Raw genomic sequence first — 21,078 nt, 5'->3', positions numbered from 1 at the left:
CACCACCACCACCACCACCACCACCACCACCACCACCACCACCTTTTCTTCTCCGTCTCCTCTTCCTTCTCTTCCTCTTTGTTCTCATCTTCCTCCTTCTCTCTTTCTTCTGGTTTCTCTGTGTTGTCCTGGTTGTTCTGAAACTTACTCTATAGACCAGGTTGGCCTTGAACTTTAAGATCCACCTGCTTCTGCCTGCCAAGTGCTGGGATTAAATATGTGCACCACCACCATTTCTATTTCTTAAATGAAAAGGCTTCCATTTTAATTCTGAACTTCTACTGTCTTCCAGAAGACTCTCTCTTTATATTCAGGAGAGTAATATGGACACATGGTCATTTCCAAAACCATCACAAATATTTATAAAGCACATGTTTATGATATGCTCTTTGGATTTCTTGGAATTAAAATCAATGAGCTTTATAAAGGGAAATTATTTACATCCTTAAAACATGATCTATTAACATAGGACTGATCGATGGGAGTCTAAACAGTCTCCTGTGCAGCTCTTTACTTGAAACTCTGACAAGGTGTGAGGGTCCCACACCTTCAACCCCTAAGCTCAGTGGGGCTGAACTTAAAACTCTGAGGAGCACACACCAACCATTATCTTTGGGAGGTAATGGACAGATTAATCCTGAAGTGGATTTATTCAATCATGAAGGCACCCTGAAGGATAAACAAAGCAATAATCCACATTTGAATTCTGATGGTGAAGTAACAGCGGGCAGGCTTACAACTGCTCTGATTGACTTTGTACTTTGTTTAAAGCACTCAGATTCTTGACCCACATTTCACACCACTTTTCCAAGGAGTAGACAGGTGCCCTACTTTGTGATGGGAGCCTTACTAAGACTCCTGCTGGCCTTCCCTGTATTTTATGATGACTTTGAAATATATTGTCCACTGTCACTGTAACTCCCTGTAGTGCATTTGAAAGAGCTAGTGTCACAGGAAATGAGGTGAGAGCTGCTTTTTTTTTTTTTTTTGATGTATGTTTATTCCCTGCATTCAGTAAGATTTCTGTGAAAGGTGAGCGGCATTATCCGGATAATAGAAAGCTTGTTGAATCTTTTGGCCAAATGTTTTGAAGTTCTATGGAAAACGTGGCTGTATTGTTTTTGTTTGTGTATTTGTTGTGTTCTTGTTTTGATTTTTCAAATAGATCTTCAACACTTTTACAGAAAAGATAAATGTTAAATTGAACTGAATTTGTTTTTTCCTTTGGGTCTTTTATTGCTGGGGGGGGGGACTGCTGTTTTGTGCTTAGGTTGAGTCGCTACAATAAAGAAGCAGCAAACTACAGTAAGTCCCTTGGTCTGGACACCAGATGTGATCGGGATAAAGGGAAGGGGCAGGTGGTACCTTTATTTCCAGTTTTAGCAGCAGCTGGGCACATTTGCAGATTTTGAAAGATAGTCAATGTTAATGTCCTGTCCTGATTGAAGAATTCACTGATTCCTGAACAGCCACCATGACCCTTGAAGGCTCTGAAGATTTAGAACTCTAAATACAAAAGTGTTTGCTCAAAGAACAGAGTTTGGAGTCAAACAAGCCTAGTTTAGCAAGGTGAGCAAGTTGACATTAGACAAGTTGTTTAACTGTTTTAGTCTTAGTTATTTCATGCATAAAATCAAGGTAGTGGTAATGTCTGTACCAAAGGACTATTACTAGAGTAATCTCAACATATTTCTTAACATAGCTTCGGTAGAAGAGTTCATACTACACTTTGACTAAGAGTGTTGGTAGAGTTAAAGGGTTTGTATTACACATGGGAAGGCTGGTAATGGAGGAGTTTAGAAAAAGTTCCAGGGAATTATAGGCAACTGAGTGATAAACCTTGATAAACCTTGGTAAGTCTCAGAATTCAACAGACTGATGTAAATATGAAGAGGAGAAATGAAAAACTATTGTAAGCTACAATGTTAACTGAATTTCTTTAATTAAAATCTCAAAACTCAAGACAATCCCTTCAGACCCCCTCACTTAGTCTTTCTAGTTTTTTATTCTCCAATTAGGATATTGATAGGAACTGGGGCTGGGGAAAGAGCTAAAGAAAGACTATGCGGGAATAAAATTTCAGTATCCAGAAATGGAGGAAGAGTGACCCTGATGGTGTAAATGATATTTAAAGGAACAGAGAAGTATATTCAAAATATAAAGTATTCTAATTAAAGTATACACTACTGAAGAATGAAAAAATAGGATGCCAAGCTAAAATAATGGTATATAGCCAGATAATGGCAGGCTTGTAATGGCTTTTAAATAGTGATTATCACCTCAGAGTCAAGAGATGTAAGGGATAAGAACATGCACCATTCATTCACATTCCAGTGAAGACATGGGAAATCAGTGACTTACATATAATTTTATAACAGGAATTATGCTGGCATCATTAATACCAGGCAAAGAATGCAGCAACTGGAGAGCAAACCATCTGTGACAGAAATCTCTTTAACAATTAGTCATTTCTCCCTTTCCATATATTTTAACATTTCATCATTGGTAGAATCTTAGAAATGCTGTTATTTATATGAAACATCATTTTAGAGACAATTCTTCAAATATGTTATAATTTACATAATGATGGTTACCTGAACCTAAATATATTATATTAAAATATATTCTAGTAAACATTAATAATAGCAATTTATCATTAATTTTTTCATAAAATGTTGTCTGGTAGCCTTTAGAAATGAGAATATAAAATGGGTTGTGTTCTATACATATAAGATGAGACTTTAACAAATGAAAAACCCATTATAATTTTCTGGTTTTTATACCAAAAGCAGTATTATATAGTATATATACTGAAAATATTTCATCGGCACACAAAATTACTCATTGAAGAAAATTGTAAAACTGGAGACATTATAGAAATGTATGTTTTGATGATTATTGAATGACAAATTTCACCTCCAAATTTTGATTTCAATTTTTTTTTATAGTTTACTAGTACATATTTTATTATCTATTTTTAGACATTAATAGCATGAATCCTTAAAAATTTTTGTGGGTGTGTGTGGTGTTTATGTGTATGGGTGTGGAAATACGTGAGTCACATTATTTGTTATGTACTATAGATAGTATCATGTACTGTCTATATTAAAAATATAATGTTGAGACAGCAATCTTGGGTGTCTTATGATAAACCTTGTTTGTTATGGGGCTTCTTGTTGCTGACCACTGCATACAACAGGCTATATGGTTGCCGATTTTCTAAGTATTCTACTCTCTTCAGTAGGATATTAGTCACCTACTACTGTGTCTGACTTTGTCATTCTGGGAATCTAAACTATGGACCCCATGCTGGTGTGGCCAGCATTTTACTTTCTAAGCTCTCCTTGTATGATTTACATGAACTCAGAGCAAACTTTTGGCAAGTCCGCATAGTATAATATAGAGTGGTAGATGACCTTGGATCTGAATGAGGAAGGCTGGGTTCTAACTTATCCTACAGTTATCCTACAGGCTATCCCAGCTCATGGTTTAGACAAATCTCTGAGTCTCTTGACCACCATTAATAACACCATGGTTTCTATGGCTTTTGTTAAGACTAATGTACAAAATTAATTGCTTTTTGCTTCTTGTGTCTAGTGGAAGTGCTGATAAATCCTAAACAGTCATTCAGGTCCACTCAGTATTTAGGGCAATGGTTCTCAATCTGTGGGTCATGACCCCTTTAGGAGTTGCATGACCCTTTCACAGGGGTGGCCTAAGATCATTGGAAAACAAAGATATTTACACTGCAATTCATACCAGTAGCAAATAGCAAAAATAACAGTTATAAAGTAATTCTATGGTCGGGGGCCGCCACAACATGAGGATCTATATTAAAGGGTCTCAGCATTAGGAGGGTTAGAACCACTGATATCAAGGGACAGACCATTTCAGGATTCACCTGCCCAATAAACATACCCTGTAGGACACGTTTAAGAACTTTGCCCTGATTTATCTATGTGAATAGATTATTACTGTAAGTCTGCTGTAAAAAGCCTTTAGGTATAAGTGAATGATATGAGAATATCATCTTGAAGTTTATGAAGCAGTGTGAAAAAAAAAATCTCAACTCCAGAATTCCATATCTCTAAGAAGGTAGACTACTAACATCACAGTAATGAATTAACTGTTAAACCTAACTTATGAAAGACTGAGACGCCAGAATATGATATTCTTAGGAACTTAGTTACTCAGCTACAAACTTCAAAAGGAATTACATACTGACTTATCAATTTATAAATGCCTTTGCTGTTGAAATGTGAATGAGATGACCTGGGAGCTATTATTAATCATCTCCAGTATCAGGGTGCAAATTCCTTAATCAAATTATTTTGTGGCAGAAGAAAAACCTATAACCATTTTCTAATTATCTTTTTTCAAGGGATTTAAAAACTATTAATTGCTTAGTATCTTTGGTAGTGAATTATATGTTTAATTAGCTGTATATAGGTAGAAAGAGACAGTGTGTCAGCATGACCAGTCAACATAATCTTCTTGTAGAAGGTGAAGAAGGAGAATTAGAGTAATCAATTCTTACCTTCTGTATCCCCTGATGAACATTGTATCACTTATACGTATTGTAACAGTTACTGCTATTGGCATTTCAAATATATATACACACACACGTGTGTGTGTGTGTAGAGAGAGAAATAATTATCCTCTTTGGTAACTGATGGTGATTGCAGACATTATGAAAAGGCCTGGGAGGTAGCAAAGTTTGCCTACCGGGTGCAACTTTGATTCCTGGCACAGCAAAGCAAAAATTAGTGTTCTAATATCTTTTTTGTTGCTAGGAAGGCACTCTGATCAAAAGCAACTTAGGGAGGAGAGAGTTTATTGGTTTACACTTCCAGGTCATAGTCCATCATTAGGAGAAGCCGAGGCAGGAATACAAACAGGAACGTAAGGCAGAAACTGTGGAGGAATGTTGCTTACTGTCTCAGCTGATGGTTATGTGCAGCTAGCTTTCTTATACAGCTCACTGCCGGCCCACTGCCGGCCCACATCAGAGATAAGTCAGGACAGGCTCACAAACAGGGCTACAGGACGATCTGATCTCGGAATTCCTTAGTCAAGGCTCTCTCCAGAACACTCGAGAGTGTGTCAGGTTGACAGTAAGAACACACAATAATGAACACGTAAAGACAGATAGACCCTAGGATGACAGCACGATCTTTAAGGATGGTCTCTGTACATTGTTTCAAAAAACACGCTTAGAAGGTTCCCATCAGAAACTAAGACAGCAGTTTACATTGAGGCAGTCGTCAAATGGGCACTGAAGTTTGCTGTCGCAACAGTCTTGACTAAAAGACTTGCTCTCAGTTGATAAAAATACCTTTCCAAAAGAAACTGTAGGCTAGGATCCCTTTCCCCTCTCACTTATATCTGTTGATTATATCATTTTATATTTTATTTTTCATTTATCAGATATTTTTAAATTTACATTTCAAATGTTATTCTTTTTCCCAGTGCTTTGTGATACTAAAACTTTTTTTCCCCAAGAATGGCCTAATGAAGAGGTTTTTTCTGGTTCTCTAAAGCTATGGAGATAGACCCATTTCCTTACCTACAGCATCATCCTTTTTTGATTCTGAAGGATTAAGATCACAGTTTGCCATCTTTTGAACACTTTCATCTGAGACTTTTGTGCACACATTGTTAACTGACAACAATATATACTTATTTTCTCTGGGGAGGTATGTATATGTTTCTACATTAATATTTCACTTGTGAAAACTAAGTGAGAGTTATTAAATTGCTCAGTACAAGTAGGATAAAACCACTATTAACTAACTCTCTCAGGTCAAGTTATACTTCCTTTTTACTCATTTGAAAACACTTAATCACTCATTAAGGCATACCTGATATATAAGGGAAGACAAGTTTAAATGTATAACTTAGTATGCTTTGATATATATATATATATATATATATATTCTCAATGTAATGAACCTGTTGAATTTTTTTCTTCAGGCAAAGAAAAACCTTTATTGACTCAACATCTACTACAGCAGAGGAGACCTTCAAAAGCCTCTTTTTCTCCCTTAGATGAACTGTGGCTGGATCAAGATCTTAATGTCTTCATCACAGAGAGAGCAATTAGGGGCCTACATGAAAATCTCAGTAACCCTGCCTCTTGCTGGGCAAGTTAATTTGAGAATCTCAGTTCTCAGTGTCTCCATAGATAAGATGGGTTCTGGAGTGTGACCTACTGAACAGGTCTCTCCATACACAGATGCATATCCTTCTAAGCCAGATTCTTTACAAAGTGAAAGAAGAGGAATGTGAAACCTGATTGACTAAAGTTCACGCGCTTAAAGAAATTTAGACTACTTGGTGTCTGCATTGGCTTCCACAAGTGTCCCCAGTTTCTTATCTTTCTATGGCTCTTGTCTACTTGACACTACTGAGAAAACATATTCCTTCATTATCTTGAAGTTTATCTTTATAAAAATATATTTTCTTAACTCTTTAAGAATGCACTGTATTTGACCATCTTATCCGTTTCCATGTGTTCTCCGAGATTCATGTCCCATCTCACCCATCCAACTTTCTATCCTCACTTTTGTTCAAAAGCCACTAGGTCCTATTAGTGTTGCCTGTATAATTTTAAATGTGTGCCTTAAATTTGCACAGATCTTGTGCATGTTGTCATAACTACTCTGAGCTCACATGTGCAATTACTGTATACAGAAGACAATGTTTCATTGTAGTCATCTTTCTTTCTGTTTGCAGCTCTTTTGCTCCCTCTTCCACAAGATCCCTGAGCCCTGGGACAAGGAGTTGTATATGGATGTTTCCTTGGAGTTGAACGCTCAGCAGTCACTTATTCTTTGAACCTTGACCTGCTGTGTGCCAGGAGACAAAAATAAGAGTACCTCACTGCTGAGAGGAAAGAGACATCCTGCATAGTCTGAATCCAGAGGTAGTCCGGAACAGCTCTACTCCTTGAAGGCCAATATCATTTTCTCTACTTTTGTGCACAGAAGTGTTTCTCATTTAAGTTCCCTTTGGAAGCCTAACCACCATGCTCTCGAAGCTACAGCAGTGATTGGAACCTGCTCGCATCTCAGTGTCTGTGACTCAGTGAGTCACAGGTGACAAGTGACAAACAACTGATTCAGATCTCAGTGTCTGTGAGGGAAGGTGAGTCACAGGTGACAACTGACAGTGAAGAGGCAGCTCCAGCCCACCTGTTTCTGAATTCTCTGACCTGACCTTGAGGAAAGAACCGCCCATCTGAGCTCAGCTTCCTTCAGTGTGAAAGGGTGGTGACAGTTGTTTAGAATTGCTACAAAGTGATACCTGAATGTCCATCAAAGTCAAAGTTTCTAAGTCTATGTTTTCTTATGTGAAACAATCCTTCCCCACTGCCTTACGACACAGTGGCTGGGTATCCCTCCTTTCCCTTCCCATAACTCCTGGAAATCAAGTGCTCAATCTTGTCATTTAGTAAGCTTAGCTCTAGGCAAGCAACAATCAATTAGATGTATGATTGAAAATCAACTACAAAAAAAATGGAGAAGGAGGAAAGGAAATTTTATCAAAAAGCAAAATCATTTTTTCTGGAGTCTATATGTGGGAAATGTATATCCTGAATTAAAAAATAAATCAAAGGGAAATTAGATTTCTCACAATTTTTAAATATATTAAATTAGCTTTAATTTATATGGCTAGTAGAAGAAAAACAGTGGCAACGTACTCACATATGAACTGAGTCCTGAAAGGCAAGTCAGTGGGCTTATGTCTCAGTTCTGTTTTATTGCTGTGAGGAGACACCATGGCCATGGCAACCCTTATAAAGGAAACATTTAATTGGGGCTGACTTACAATTTCAGAGGCTTAGTCCATTATCATTATGACAGGAAGCATGGCAGCAGGCAGGTAGACATGGTGCTAGAGAAGGAGCTCAGATCTCTACAATTTATCGGCAGGCTGTAGAGGCAGGCTGTATCTTCTAAACGTGGCATAGCTTGAGCATATATGAAACCTCAAAGCTTGCCTCCACAGTGACACACTTTCCCCAACAAGGCCACTCCTTCAAATAGTGCCACTCATCTTGAGCCAAGGATTCAAATACCTGAGTCTAAGGGGGGATAGTCCTATTTAAAACACCAGAGCTTGTCTTCCTGAAGCATGGATAGCACTCTTTGACAGACATTCCTGTTGATCGTTGGTTTAGAGAAAGCATTTAATCACTAAAATATTCCGGCTAAATGAGAATGCGGCAAGGAGAAACTAAATCATTACCAGTGATGGATAGGTAGTTCTGAATTTACACGAGTAATCTGAAAGAGAAAGGGCAAAGCATGTAAACCAGAATGATGTTAGTAGACACAGAAACTGGAGAATCAGGAAGAAAGAGGAGGAAGAGGGAGAAAATGTGGTGACAAAATCTCTGAAAAATTTTGAGTGATCTCTAACCATTAATTTTGACTAAATAGTCCATTTTATATATTTGAAAGCCTCCCCAATCTCAAATAAGCAAGCATTACTGTCTCCTTATCAATTAGAATACTCTCAAATGGACATCCATATTTGTAGGTTTTAAGATTTCTTCTAGAGTTTGGTAAGTTGAAAAATGTTGTTTTTCCATTTTATACAAAAGGTATCAAATTATACTAAATTTTATTTACTTTCACTTTGTGGAGAGTGAAATCTTTGTGGAAATCACCTGTGGCCTAGTAAAGAATGTCTTCTTTTTAATAGCCGCATACTACTTTGCATGATAAATATAACACATTTATCCATTAGGTCTTTAATGCATAAACACACGACTCACATCAAGTCTTTGCCATTCACACATCTTTTTGCCTAAAGATTAGCATTCATAGCATATTCAGGCATGAATTCATTAATATTCTTTCCACTTTATATTAATGTAGATTTAATTCAGACCATCTTACTTAGAAAACTGGCTAATATTGGTTGTCTTTTTAACTTGACTTCATATGGAATTAGCTAAAATCCAAGCACCCACCTGTCTGCTTGCTTTCTTTCTTCTCTTTCTTTCTTCCCTTCTTTCTTCCCTTCTTTCTTTCTTTCTTTCTTCCTTCCTTCCTTCCTTCCTTCCTTTCTTTCTTTCTTTCTTTCTTTCTTCTTGTATATTTTTTTTTGAGACAGTTTCTCTTTGTAGCCCTGGCAGTCCTGGAACTTGCTTGTAGACCAGGCTGGCCTTGAATTCAGAGATCGCCTGCCTCTGTGTCCTGAGTGCTTGGATTAAAGATGTGCACCACCACTGCCTGGCATTTGTTTAATTTTGATTATAGTATGATGACATCATTTCCCCCTTCCCTTTCCTCCCTCCAACCCTTTCATGTAACCCTCCTCACACTCTTTCACATTCATGGTCTCTTAGTTCAAAATTATTACATACAATATTCATATGCATGTAATATATGTATAATATATATGTTTATTTATGTACCTATATATTTCTAAATACAACCTGCTCAGTTTGTAAAATGTTATTTGTATGTTTTCAGGGCTAATCATTTGTTCATTCTTTATTGGTTTGTTTGAGATTCTAAGACCCTAATCTGGATCATTTGGGGTTCGAAGACTCATCCTCTATCTGGGTCAAACCTTCTGGTGGTAGCCCACATAAAATGACTTGGAAGAAGGAAGCTTTTGCTTTTTGCCTGATTCCTTTCACTCTCACAGGCAAGTTCATTTATCCTTTACCTGACACAATCTTTTGATGGTAGAACCATCCACTGACAGGATTCTAGCACTAGTTTAGGACTGCTGACACATCCTATCTTATTGACTGAACATCTACTGAGTGGATCCTTGATCTTTCTGTCAGGAGACACCTGTTGTTACACTTTCAGAGGACAATTTGTAATCCAGTCTAATATATATTTGCTCTATCAGTTCTGTACCCTTTGAGAACCCTAACTAATTTATCTCAGAGAATTTCTTTCATGTGTCAACTCTGTGAAGCCATAAGTTACTATAATAACTAAATTTGTCTGTACTGTGGTTGGTTTCTTCACAGAATGATGGTGTTAGAAACTGACTTTAAAACTTTTAAACTATTAAGGCCATGATAAAGAAGGCACATACCAAACATCTTAAGTGTTGGTTGGAAAATACGTTGTAGAAAAGGAATTACCAGGTCTAGAAAAGCTAAAAATGCTTTTTTTAAGTCATGCAGATCATAATTAAAACTATAGTGATTTTTCTATATGATTTGGTACCTTAGGGGGAAAACAATACATTGGCAAAGCACCTTCCTTTCTATTTACTGTCCTTCCAAAACATAGAGATATAGGAATAGTGGTCCCATGAGAGGCCTTAGAAATTTTTTACTTTGGGAGATTGGTGAAGTGGAAACTTCTGGTTTCTTTAACAACTTAGTTAGCCATGTGATGTTTTTCTGGACACTGTCTTGTGAGAGGCCATGTGATGCTTTGCTGAAAACAGACACTGGACAGGGTGTATGATATTTAGAAAGGATATAAATAAAACCCCACAAACAGAGAGAGGACGCTTTTGCATTGTTATGCAGGGGAATGCTTTGCTTCTCCACTGGTCTTTGTTGGTCTTCACTTAGTAGAGAGAAATGTGCCAAAATATTTCTTGTGGTATTCTGGCTGATTTTTGCCATGTCCACTGACTCGTGCCGCTTTGGCAGAGTCTTGTGGTTTCTGCTGGATCATGCCACAGCTTCTGATTCGTGTTTGGTGTTTGCTATTGAACTGGACTGCTGATATCCCGACAACAAAGAGTGGGATCGTCTTAAGGAACTACTTCTTTTTTTTTTTTTTTTTTTTTTTTTTAGTTCTTTTTTTCGGAGCTGGGGACCGAACCCAGGGCCTTGCGCTTCCTAGGCAAGCGCTCTACCACTGAGCTAAATCCCCAACCCCAAGGAACTACTTCTAAAAAGCTCCACAGCACCTTTTTCCTATCAACCTTCTTTCTCTCCTACCTCTGATCAGTGGGCTGGAAGGGAGGTTAAAGTGTCTACAAACACTAAAGAAAGTAGGTTTTAAAAAATTGACGCCTACAGGTTGGGCGTTTGTGTGTGTCTTTGCTATTATACCCCCGATAGTTTAAATTTTAAGAAGTTATTGAGCTTTATTTGAATATGATATTAGATGTTTATTATTTGGATATTTTAATTTTGCCCACAATTTAAAACTGTTTATTTATTTTTACAGTTTTTATTTTTTTGAAATGTTTATTTTTTGATATTTTTTTGATATTTTCATCATTTTACAGCCTTCAACCCCTCCCATGAACTATCTCTAGCACATGGCTGCTTTTTCTTTAATTATAGTATATGTCTCATATTCATAAATACATAAATACTATTTGCTCAGTTGCTTGTATGTATAGGACTGGTCACTTGTCACTGGATAAACAATAGGACATCGTTCCTGGGAAGACCGTTCCTCCTGTTCTCAGCACTCCTTTGTTGTCTGTAGTTCTTTGTATAGGGTTGGGCCCTCTGGGAATGGTTGTTTTTTAAAGCAAGAAAACCTATGCATCATGCTCTTCTTAATTTTATGGTTAAAATATTCAAAACAAAGCATCAAACTGCGATAATACCATGCCTCATTAAACAAATTCTTGCTTTTTCATAAATAAAAATACTCGACTTACTCAAAATAATAAAGAAATCACTATGTACTATGGATAAAAGAGACAAGATATGAGTAGCCATGGTGATTCATTCCTAAGCTTATAGCCCAGGAAAACATCAGTTTCACTTGTATTGGATTCTAAGTTTAAATTCAGGTTTAAAATATTCAAAATAAGACTGAGTACTACGCACTTGAGTAAAGTTATAAAAATACATCGCTGACAGTGTATTATTCTGAAGTTACTGTGACACAGTTGTGTCCATTGAAATGAAGAGAACATTATCCTGGGGAGGTTCTAGTTTTCAGGTATTTAGCCTTGGGTAGCTGTTGTCTGTGCCTGATTCTTTAAAGGGTCACCAAAAAAAGGACTGGGATAGCCCCTGGTTTTGAACCAAACCAAGGGTTTTAATGTATTATATATATAATACATTAAATATATATTATGTATATACATATAATACATTATATATATATATAATTATAGGGAATAAAAAGCAGTTTCAGAACAATATGCTAGTTAGTAAGGCACAACATATATTTATTTCACTCGCACTGCAAACCATTTAATAAAAATAGTGATAGGTAATATTCTGTCTTAAAATTTATTAAATTAACTTTTGGTAAGCATGCATAAACGTAGTCGCATGTGTGTCCATGTATGAATGTATGTGCATGTATGTGTACATATTGTATGACTGTACACATGTACATATGTATATGTCTGCTGCTAAGGGTTAAATACAGGGTGTCATTCGTGTGGATAATGTAATCTACACTCTCAGCTCAATTATTTTTGTTCACTTCATAAAAAAATCAGAAGGTGATGCTGTTTGAGGCTGGCTTTCGGTAAATGATTTGGTCAGGAAGGCACAGAGATTGGTGCTTTCACAGAACAGCCCCAGGGGACTCTTTACCCCTTGTCTGCTTGACACCACAGCCAAAGGATGCCAAATGTAAACCAGGCAGAGAGTCATCATCAAACATGAGAGCGTCTGGTGTCTTAATCTTGTGCTTCTAATCCCCAGAACTTAGAGAAATAGATTGCAGGTTTATAAGCTACCAGATTCACTGAATTTTGTGACAGCAACACAAATGGATGCCCAATTACTTGGATGATGTTTTTTTAAATTAAATTAAAAAGCTTATTTTATCTATTATTTAAAATTTCTAGTTTTTAAAATAACTAATGATGCAGATTCCTTACTAACGACCATAATAATTTTGCACAGATTACTAAAAATATACTCCTGGGGCATGGAAAACTGAACCTGGAGTTCATCCACAAAGGTTAACTGAAAATGGTATTGATACTGAATTCTTTTTTTTTAAATTTTATTTTTATTTTTATTTTTTTATTATTAACTTGAGTATTTCTTATATACATTTCTAGTGTTATTCCCTTTCCCGGTTTCCGGGCAAACATCCCCCTAATCCTTCCCCCTCCCCTTCCTTATGGGTGTTCCCCTCCCCATCCTCCCCCCATTGCCGCCCTCCCCCCAACAATCTAGTTCACTGGGGGTTCAGTTTGATACTGAATTCTTATTCTAGCATAAGAACATTTGTTTTATGAACATTGAATATAAAGTCTACTATTGTTGGAGGTGAGAAAGGGAGAGAAACACATGGTATTAGTAAAAAAATCATATTTATGAACAAAATTAAAAAATAAAAATTTTAAAGTCATAATTGTTATGTTTATTTATTATTTATTTAACTGGAATTCAGTATAAATAAAATTTGTATTTCTCAGCCTCTAAGCTTGAGAATGAGTCTCCATGGCCAGTTTGTTGCCTTTTTGTTCTCTGAGTGGTTTTTGGCTTTCTTGTGTAGGACTCTCCCTCTTAGGGAAGAAGAATGAATTCCTTTATTAGGGACAGTGAGGACAGAATGAGGTTTCCTTTTTCTCTACATTGAGGGAAGGTTTGATGCAAACATTTTATTAAACACTTTTTGTATAGCACCTCATGTTTGACACCAGTAATGGAGAAGAGAACCATACAGACATGATCATGGTTACAATCTTCCTGGACTCAGACATGATCTCAGCTACCACCTTCTTGACCACACAGACATAACCACTGTCACCACCTTCCTGGTCACACAGACAGCACCTTGGTCACCACTTTCCTGTTGCTTACTGAACCAGTGGTAGCTGATCTCATTTGGGGATTAACTGGGAATCCTGGTGACAGAACTTTCCCTGACTCCCAATTTCCATCTGTCTGTTACCACGTAGTCCAGATAAAAGTTCACAGGTAGCTGCACAGCTTAGATTCTTTATGTCTCTAATGCCATGATTTGTTGAGTTAATACATAATATATTTTCAGTAAAATGCTCCTTGAAACTGACTTTTGATTACAGTGGTACAAACTCCAGTTGGGCTAATGAGAGATGCAGCTTTTAGCATCTGTCTTTGGTAGAGCAGATAATAATCTAATTATGCTATAAACTTCTTTACAATTGAGCTATTACAGTGTCCATTGACTGGTTTTGTTTTGCATTATGGTTTCTAATTGGGAATTCTGATCCTAAATATTGGCTTGTGTTGTTTAATTGGCATCCATTTACCCAAACGAAACACATCTCTAATTGGCTAGAGTTTATGACTCACTGAGAAGTAACTGTGATAAATGAAAATTGTTTTTCCACACTAATTACCTGAAAAATTTGCAGGGACAATGATCAAGAAAATGTCTCTTTAGATAGATAATTATAATGATTAAGATGCAAAGCATTTGCACGTTAGCGATCACGTGGGACTTAAGGATAATCAAACTAGCTAAAATTATCTCTTATCTGCTTCATCTGTGATTTTTAACATGTGTAGCTAGCTACTCGGAGCCTAAGGTAAATCAGGGTGGACCTGTAATATATCAGATATGACCTCAGAGAAGAAGCTGTCAGGAAAGCTAATGTTATAAAGAGGCTGTCAGGATTTCCCTGGAGAAATGTCTTCTAGGGGCTGAGGAGATGGCCCAGTAGGTAAAATGCTTATCGCTCAAGACGGATCCTGAGTTTGGTCCCCAGAAATCCACCCAAAATACTGAATGCAGTGGTTCATGCTTGTAATCTTAGGTCTAGGGAGGTGCAGGTAAGAGACTCCTCAAGCTCATTGGTTTGTTGATTCTAACGTTAATGGATCTGAATTTAAGAGCTCCTGTGTGGTTCTGAGTTCTGCTTCTTCCCTTGCGGTGTCTGGGCACCACTGCACAGTGAGAGAGAAAGAATGAAGTGGAGGCCGGAACAGGTGGGTCAGCAGGATCTCAGTCCATCTGTGAGGGCCTGGCTGGGTATGGGGGTGTTCACCAAGGATTTCAGTGTTATAGATCTTTTAGACAATATTCAGTGAAACAGCTTGTACCTCCTAATTATATATATTGTAACTCACACACCTGTATGAATATGTGCACACACAAATGTTCAACGTTCCTATATATACACACAGCTATTGCCAACACATAGATATTCTTCAGTGTTCTCTGACAGACATTTCATCATAACCACAGATTTCATGAATTCTTCTTTTCAGGCTTGTAAATGGGGAACTCCAGAAGGGGAACAGGGAGGCTCTGTTTTTCAAGCAAGTCTTTCGAGGTGCTTCTTGTATCCTCAAATCAGAGTTACTTTTCTAAACCCCAAGGGAACACTTTTCCATCTCCAACTTAGAGTGAGACATACTTAACAAAGCCTCTGGTCCAATGGCCTGTGAGCATATACCAGTGGTACTGTGTACCAGGCGTGTAAGGTGCCATCCCAATCCCTTAATTCTCTTAGTGACCCACATGAGCTAGGGAACTCTAGAGAGTTCATCTTGGAGCTGTAGACAATATTTCTCAAACTGTATTTGCAGTTATTCAGCTCTCTCCCTCTACACTGTTGGTTTGTTGGAAGGAAGACTCAGCTTCTGTTTTATTGGTTAGGTCAGGGATTAAAAAGATCAAAATCTGGTTTGTAAAAACAAAAGAAGTAAGTTTTATGAACACATTTGAAAATAAAAAAAATAAGTCTTGCCTAAAGTTTACATTTTAGAATCAATCAATTAGTGTAATCTTCAGGGACTTCATATGTTTTTCACAGATTAGATTGATCCATTGTGCCAAGATACAGTGGTGCCCCATCGTGTGATTTGAACAACCCAATTCCCATTTCTTTGACTCCTACCTCCTATTCCTTCCTCCTGCTCATTGAAACTACTGTTCTGCATTGCATTCTGTTCTTTAATCCTGGAATTGTGTTTCCTGGGTCTCTTTGTATCTTTCTTATTTGTATAGAATATTCCATTACACTGTATACTTTGTTTCAGTCCTGAATTTTCCCCAACACTTCTGAACAATGTTTTTTATTTTAAATAACATTTAATTTCCTTGAGAGCATCATATATTTATAATAACATTTACCAAGTCGTGTTATACTCCTAATAATTCATTTGCAAGGTTAGGCATTCCATGTGCTTGGAGTTGTTGTCTCTCACATAATTTCCTTAGAATACAATTGGGATCTTATTCTGCATCAGATGCTAAATAGTGTCCAGCAGATAGCCTGTCCTGAATAATACTCTAACCCTGAGGTTGAATCTGCAAGGGTGTGGTTCTTGCTTGCCTATTCAGAAGGTCGTCTTGAGCCGGAATGTGCCATTTGGAAACACTATCTTCACTTTTCCATTAGTGAGTTGTCTTTGTCTGGTGGAGAATAGTTTGCTCCAGCAACTCTTCTAGGACTACACAGTACATGTGAAAGGAAAATCACTTTCTGAACATCTTCTGTGACTCATATCTTGCTCATTTTCTGTGACTTTGTTTTGGGTTCATGTTTCTGCTTGTAGGAGATCAGGACTTTTGCATAGAGCATGTCGTTCTCACAGTGGAAGAGAAGCTGCATAACACTATCTTGGCAATCTTTCACAACGTCAATAAAAGATGCTATGAAACCCTTGAACTTCTAATGTATAACACTCTGTTACTGTTTATACAGATTCCACCTAAAACACCAAGCTAATGCTCTTAGGTAGACATGAAATGTTGCTGTTTGTGAATGAAAGGCGGGTCCAGACTCCTTGTGGATCAGAGAATGCACAATATGTTTCCCTAGTTTTTAAATCCTGTATGCAATGTATTATTTCATTTTCCTTAATTGGGCAGACTCATAGAACCCTCCCCAAATTCTACCAAATCGAGGCTAATGTTAGGGTTGTAGGATGCTAGGATATGTTCTAAACAAGCATGCAGAAAAGTTCATGGATTTTCAGTTGAACAATTCTTGCTTAGATTATGTTTCTTTTCTTGATCAGTTTTATGCTCAGGGAATTTATATTGTCTGAGGTATCCTTTTAGTGGCCCCGAATCTGAAACAAATTGCAAGGCCTTTATTATAGGAATAGTTCATGTAAAAATAGCACAATCCATGTGAACCTTTCGCGGTCACACAGCTGTCTGACTTTGGGGGGAATTCTTAAGGTTGGTCGGTCTTTGAGTTGCTGGGTCAGGATACCGTCTCTGGACTCGTATCTGAGATTGTGCTTCTGAGTCTTGATGCTTGGCTGAATTTTCTTACAAATTTGATTATCATTTGATGTGCCCTTGCTTTTCAAGTAGAAAAGCTCTTCAAAATTAAAACGTTGAACTTCTTTTAGCTAGATATTAGCTGAGCATAAGATGAGAAGATTTCGTGTTGAACCAATGTGTGTTTTCCAGAACACTGCAACTGGCAAGAGGACAAAGATCTTGACTCTGATTCTAAGCAAGGCTTTGCTTGTCTTCCAAATGGCTTTTACAGACACCGAATGCATACCTTGATTTAGAATCTTGTAAAGCTAGATTCAAGTTCAGGAATGTCCTCCTAATAGCTAATAAATGGCTGTACTGCCTAATTACACTCATTGTTCTTTTTCTATGTTATAATTTAACTTAGACCTTGATATACACATGACTCAAGTTTACCATAACCTCTAATATACTTATTAAAGGAACACTAAATTAGGGTTGAAACTGCTCTTATGTCCTTACATAAAGCCAACGTTTCTTAACGCACTAATTTAATCTTTGTGAATTTCATATTTTCTTTTAAGAGCTTGCAATTTTTGTGGTTACTCACACATTTTTTTAATCACTAAAAGGGTTTTCGTATTATGTTGGCCATTCCTCACCCTTTTGCTAGACAGCTTATCTCTTTATCAGCACCGTCATAGCAATTCATTTAGTATTTTTAGTTCTATTAATTAGATAGCCCTTTTTATTTAAGAGAGTTTTCTTCATTTTTGAATAGTCTAATTAATTTTAAATATTTAAGCAATGTCTATATATGTCCCCAAAATTAACAAGATGCCAGGGGATGTGGAAAGAATGACTTAACTGTTATTTCTACCACTGCTCCTTCCAGAAATATTTGTCTAGTCCAAATGTTCTTCCAATATGGACTGAAGAAACAGCATCAAAGAAACATATGGGTCCAGGGGAGTTTACTTTCTTGGGAAGTCTACTATTTAAAGAAAGATTAAAAAAAATAGTCTTCTATGGCTTCCTGTATTTCTCTTCTATAATGATTTGTTTTGGAAAGACCCAGGCAGCCCTTTTGAAAAGGAAGGCAAGTTATGTGAACAGCTCATTGGAGCAGCTTGAGAAGATCTGACCATGTGCAGTGAACCATGGCTATCATTTAGCTGGAAAAGTATAAATTGGAAAACCAAAGCCCTTAGGGTGTGGTTGCTAAGGTGTGATTGACTAATAGTTCCCAACTAGCCTTACAGCCTAACTTGAGAGTGAATCAGGTTGCCTGGAGGCAGCCTGTGTGTGTGGGCAGTAACTGTTCTCTGACACAATGACACACCAGTACTTTTAACCTCCTGAGTTACATATTTTAAACACATAGCAAACCTACACACAAGCTGTTTATACCATATTATTCCAGAGAAAAGTTAAATGAATGGTGCTTAAATTCTTATATGTGGACAGGACCACAGCATTCATAAACTCACAACTGGTAAGGTTGCCTGTACAAAGACCTACAGAAGATCAAGCCAGTTAACATTCTAGTACAGATGGGAAGGGGTTCATGAGTCCATGGGTTACTAAATTAAAGAGGTCACAGAGATGGGAGTAGGGAGATAAGATGGATTTAGGGGGAATTGGAGTGAATATGACCAATATACAGTGAATGGAATTCTCAATGAATTAACAGAAATGGAAACAATATTTTTGTATGTACATGGTACCTAGGATCCAAACCTGAGCCTTGTACATGCTGTGTAAATATTCTTTCCATGAGCTATGTCTCCAACCTAAATGACACTTGACAATGTAATGAGGAGTTTTTGATTAAACAATTTTTTCCTAGAATTTTTCTTATGAATTTTTAATTATTAAAAATATTTCTACAATAGCTTCAAGAGACTAGATTATAAACAACTGATGGTACAGTAAAACTACTTTCTAACTCGGAGCAGAGGTAGGCAGGCTTTGTTTTTTTATTATTATTATTATTTAATATTGGTATGTACTAAATTCTGTTTAGAAGACTAAATTTTAGAGTAGCTGAAGGCTTTAAGATGGTCTTGGTGTGGATAAAATTAAACACATTTCTATTATGTGACTAGGGGAAAAACAATTCAAAAAATCTCAAAAACAGGTTTCCCATTTTTAATCAATAGTTCCCTCTTTTAAACATTAGAGCCTAACACCATATATATCCTAACATGTCAGACTTAGATTTGTGACTTATGACTGTTGTTGTTGACCAAAACATGTTTGATATTTGCAATTTCTTTGTAGTATTTTTGTACTCTTAGAAGAATGTTAAAATAATTCTATTAATACTTGGTAAAAATAAAACTGTGGGTGAGGGAATGGAGATTGTTGGTTGAAAAATAAGAAGATGCTATAAAAACCAATACAGTAATTTGATGTATAAGTTGAAGATTCCTCCTCTGTTGTTATTTTAGTGAGATATTTTGCTATTTTGCTGGAATGGCCTCTTTATGGGAAACATGATATTTTGACACATTCATATAATAAGTAATAATCAAATTGAGGCACTGGGCATTTCCATCTCTTCAAACATTATTTTTATACATGTAGAAATTTGTGCTTAATTTGAGATGAAATTAATTATTCCAATTAGTAGTTACCTTACTGAACTGTAAAAACCAGATTTAATTATTTACTCATGCATGACCAGGTGTGGGTAGAACTGGGAGTTGGGGCCAGTAGCTGCAGTCCCAAGGCTATGAGCTGGAAGACCTCTCCAGACCCCTTTGTGGCCACTGTCAGAAGGAAAGTTACCTTTGATATGTATGCAGAAACCTTATTTTTATATTTGGCACCCTTTGGAGAAGATGGAAGAATCTTGAACATGTACTGTGCCATAATTCAAATTCCACTCAGTAGATATGACATTGCAGCAACTTTCCATATTATAAAAGCCCAGTGCATAAAGGATCTGCGCACAATTGAATGAGATTATGTAAGAGTAACATTTTAGAAATACAAAGGCCATCTGACCCATTGACTTTGTTTTTTTCTTTCCCCTCATTTAGGAAACACCTAGGATATATGTAGAGATTAAAAAAACATAGCTTTTCCTATAGGAAATAGAGAAAATATACTTATGTCTTCAATTACTTTATTTTATGAAAAACACAACATTGATATAATGTTTCAAATATGTATAAATACCTAAATTTAAGGTTGAAAAGGATCATTTTTACTTATAAATAAATACAACCATATACACATATCACTCATTTTACTGAGAGAATACAGAAATGAAGGGATAAAAATTTTAATTGGTGAATCAAACATGAAACAAGAAACCTAGTGTTAATGGATTTATACAACTCATGTTGACAACTTGCACTCTGCTCTTAAAATTTAACCAAGTAGAAAAAATGTTTGATCAAATCATATTTATTTGAAATTGTATTAGTAACTTCATGTATTGATCCCTATTGTAGGAAAACATACTGGATGATGAAAAAAGAAAAAAAATGCTTCATCAAGGCTTTTTAAATATTGACATAAAGGGCTTCAGATAGACTAAGATATTTCTGTGGGAGTTTAAAAATAACTTTGCTTGGCACAGACATAGTGTAGACAGTAGAAGGTACATGACAGAGTATATCCTGAGAAAAACACATTGGAAGATCTAAATTTTATAGGACTTTCATTGTTTTTGAACAATTTATCACTTTCTTGAATTGCATATTAAAATGTCCATGGTTAGACATGCATAATTTGCTAATGTCTGTACTTAAAAGATAAAAGGGTCTTATGCTCCCAGTGCAGACAGATTAGATCTCTGCTCTTATTTCTACCATGATTTGTGGGATAATTACATGAAATTTATCTTGTTGCCCTTTTTCATTTGTCAGTAATGAGATGGTTGGGAGTCCTAATCATCAGATACCGAAGACTGACAGTTTTGTTGTTTTGTTTCGTTTTGCTTTTATGAGACTCAGTCTAACTATGTAGCCTTGGTTGGCCTCGGACTCAGAGA

At 36.6% G+C, this 21,078-nt stretch overlaps 1 protein-coding gene across 1 annotated transcript in view; it reads right to left on the bottom strand.

Annotated features, from left to right (window-relative positions):
- Nucleotides 1-21,078, bottom strand: part of LOC120093247 (60S ribosomal protein L29-like) — a 613,897-nt gene that overhangs the window by 576,274 nt on the left and 16,545 nt on the right. The gene's annotated exons all lie outside the window — the stretch shown is intronic.

The sequence above is a fragment of the Rattus norvegicus genome, chromosome 6 (genome assembly GCF_036323735.1).
Source record: "Rattus norvegicus strain BN/NHsdMcwi chromosome 6, GRCr8, whole genome shotgun sequence".
NCBI classification, from domain to species: domain Eukaryota; kingdom Metazoa; phylum Chordata; class Mammalia; order Rodentia; family Muridae; genus Rattus; species Rattus norvegicus.
This window is presented reverse-complemented; position numbering and strand designations above follow the sequence as displayed.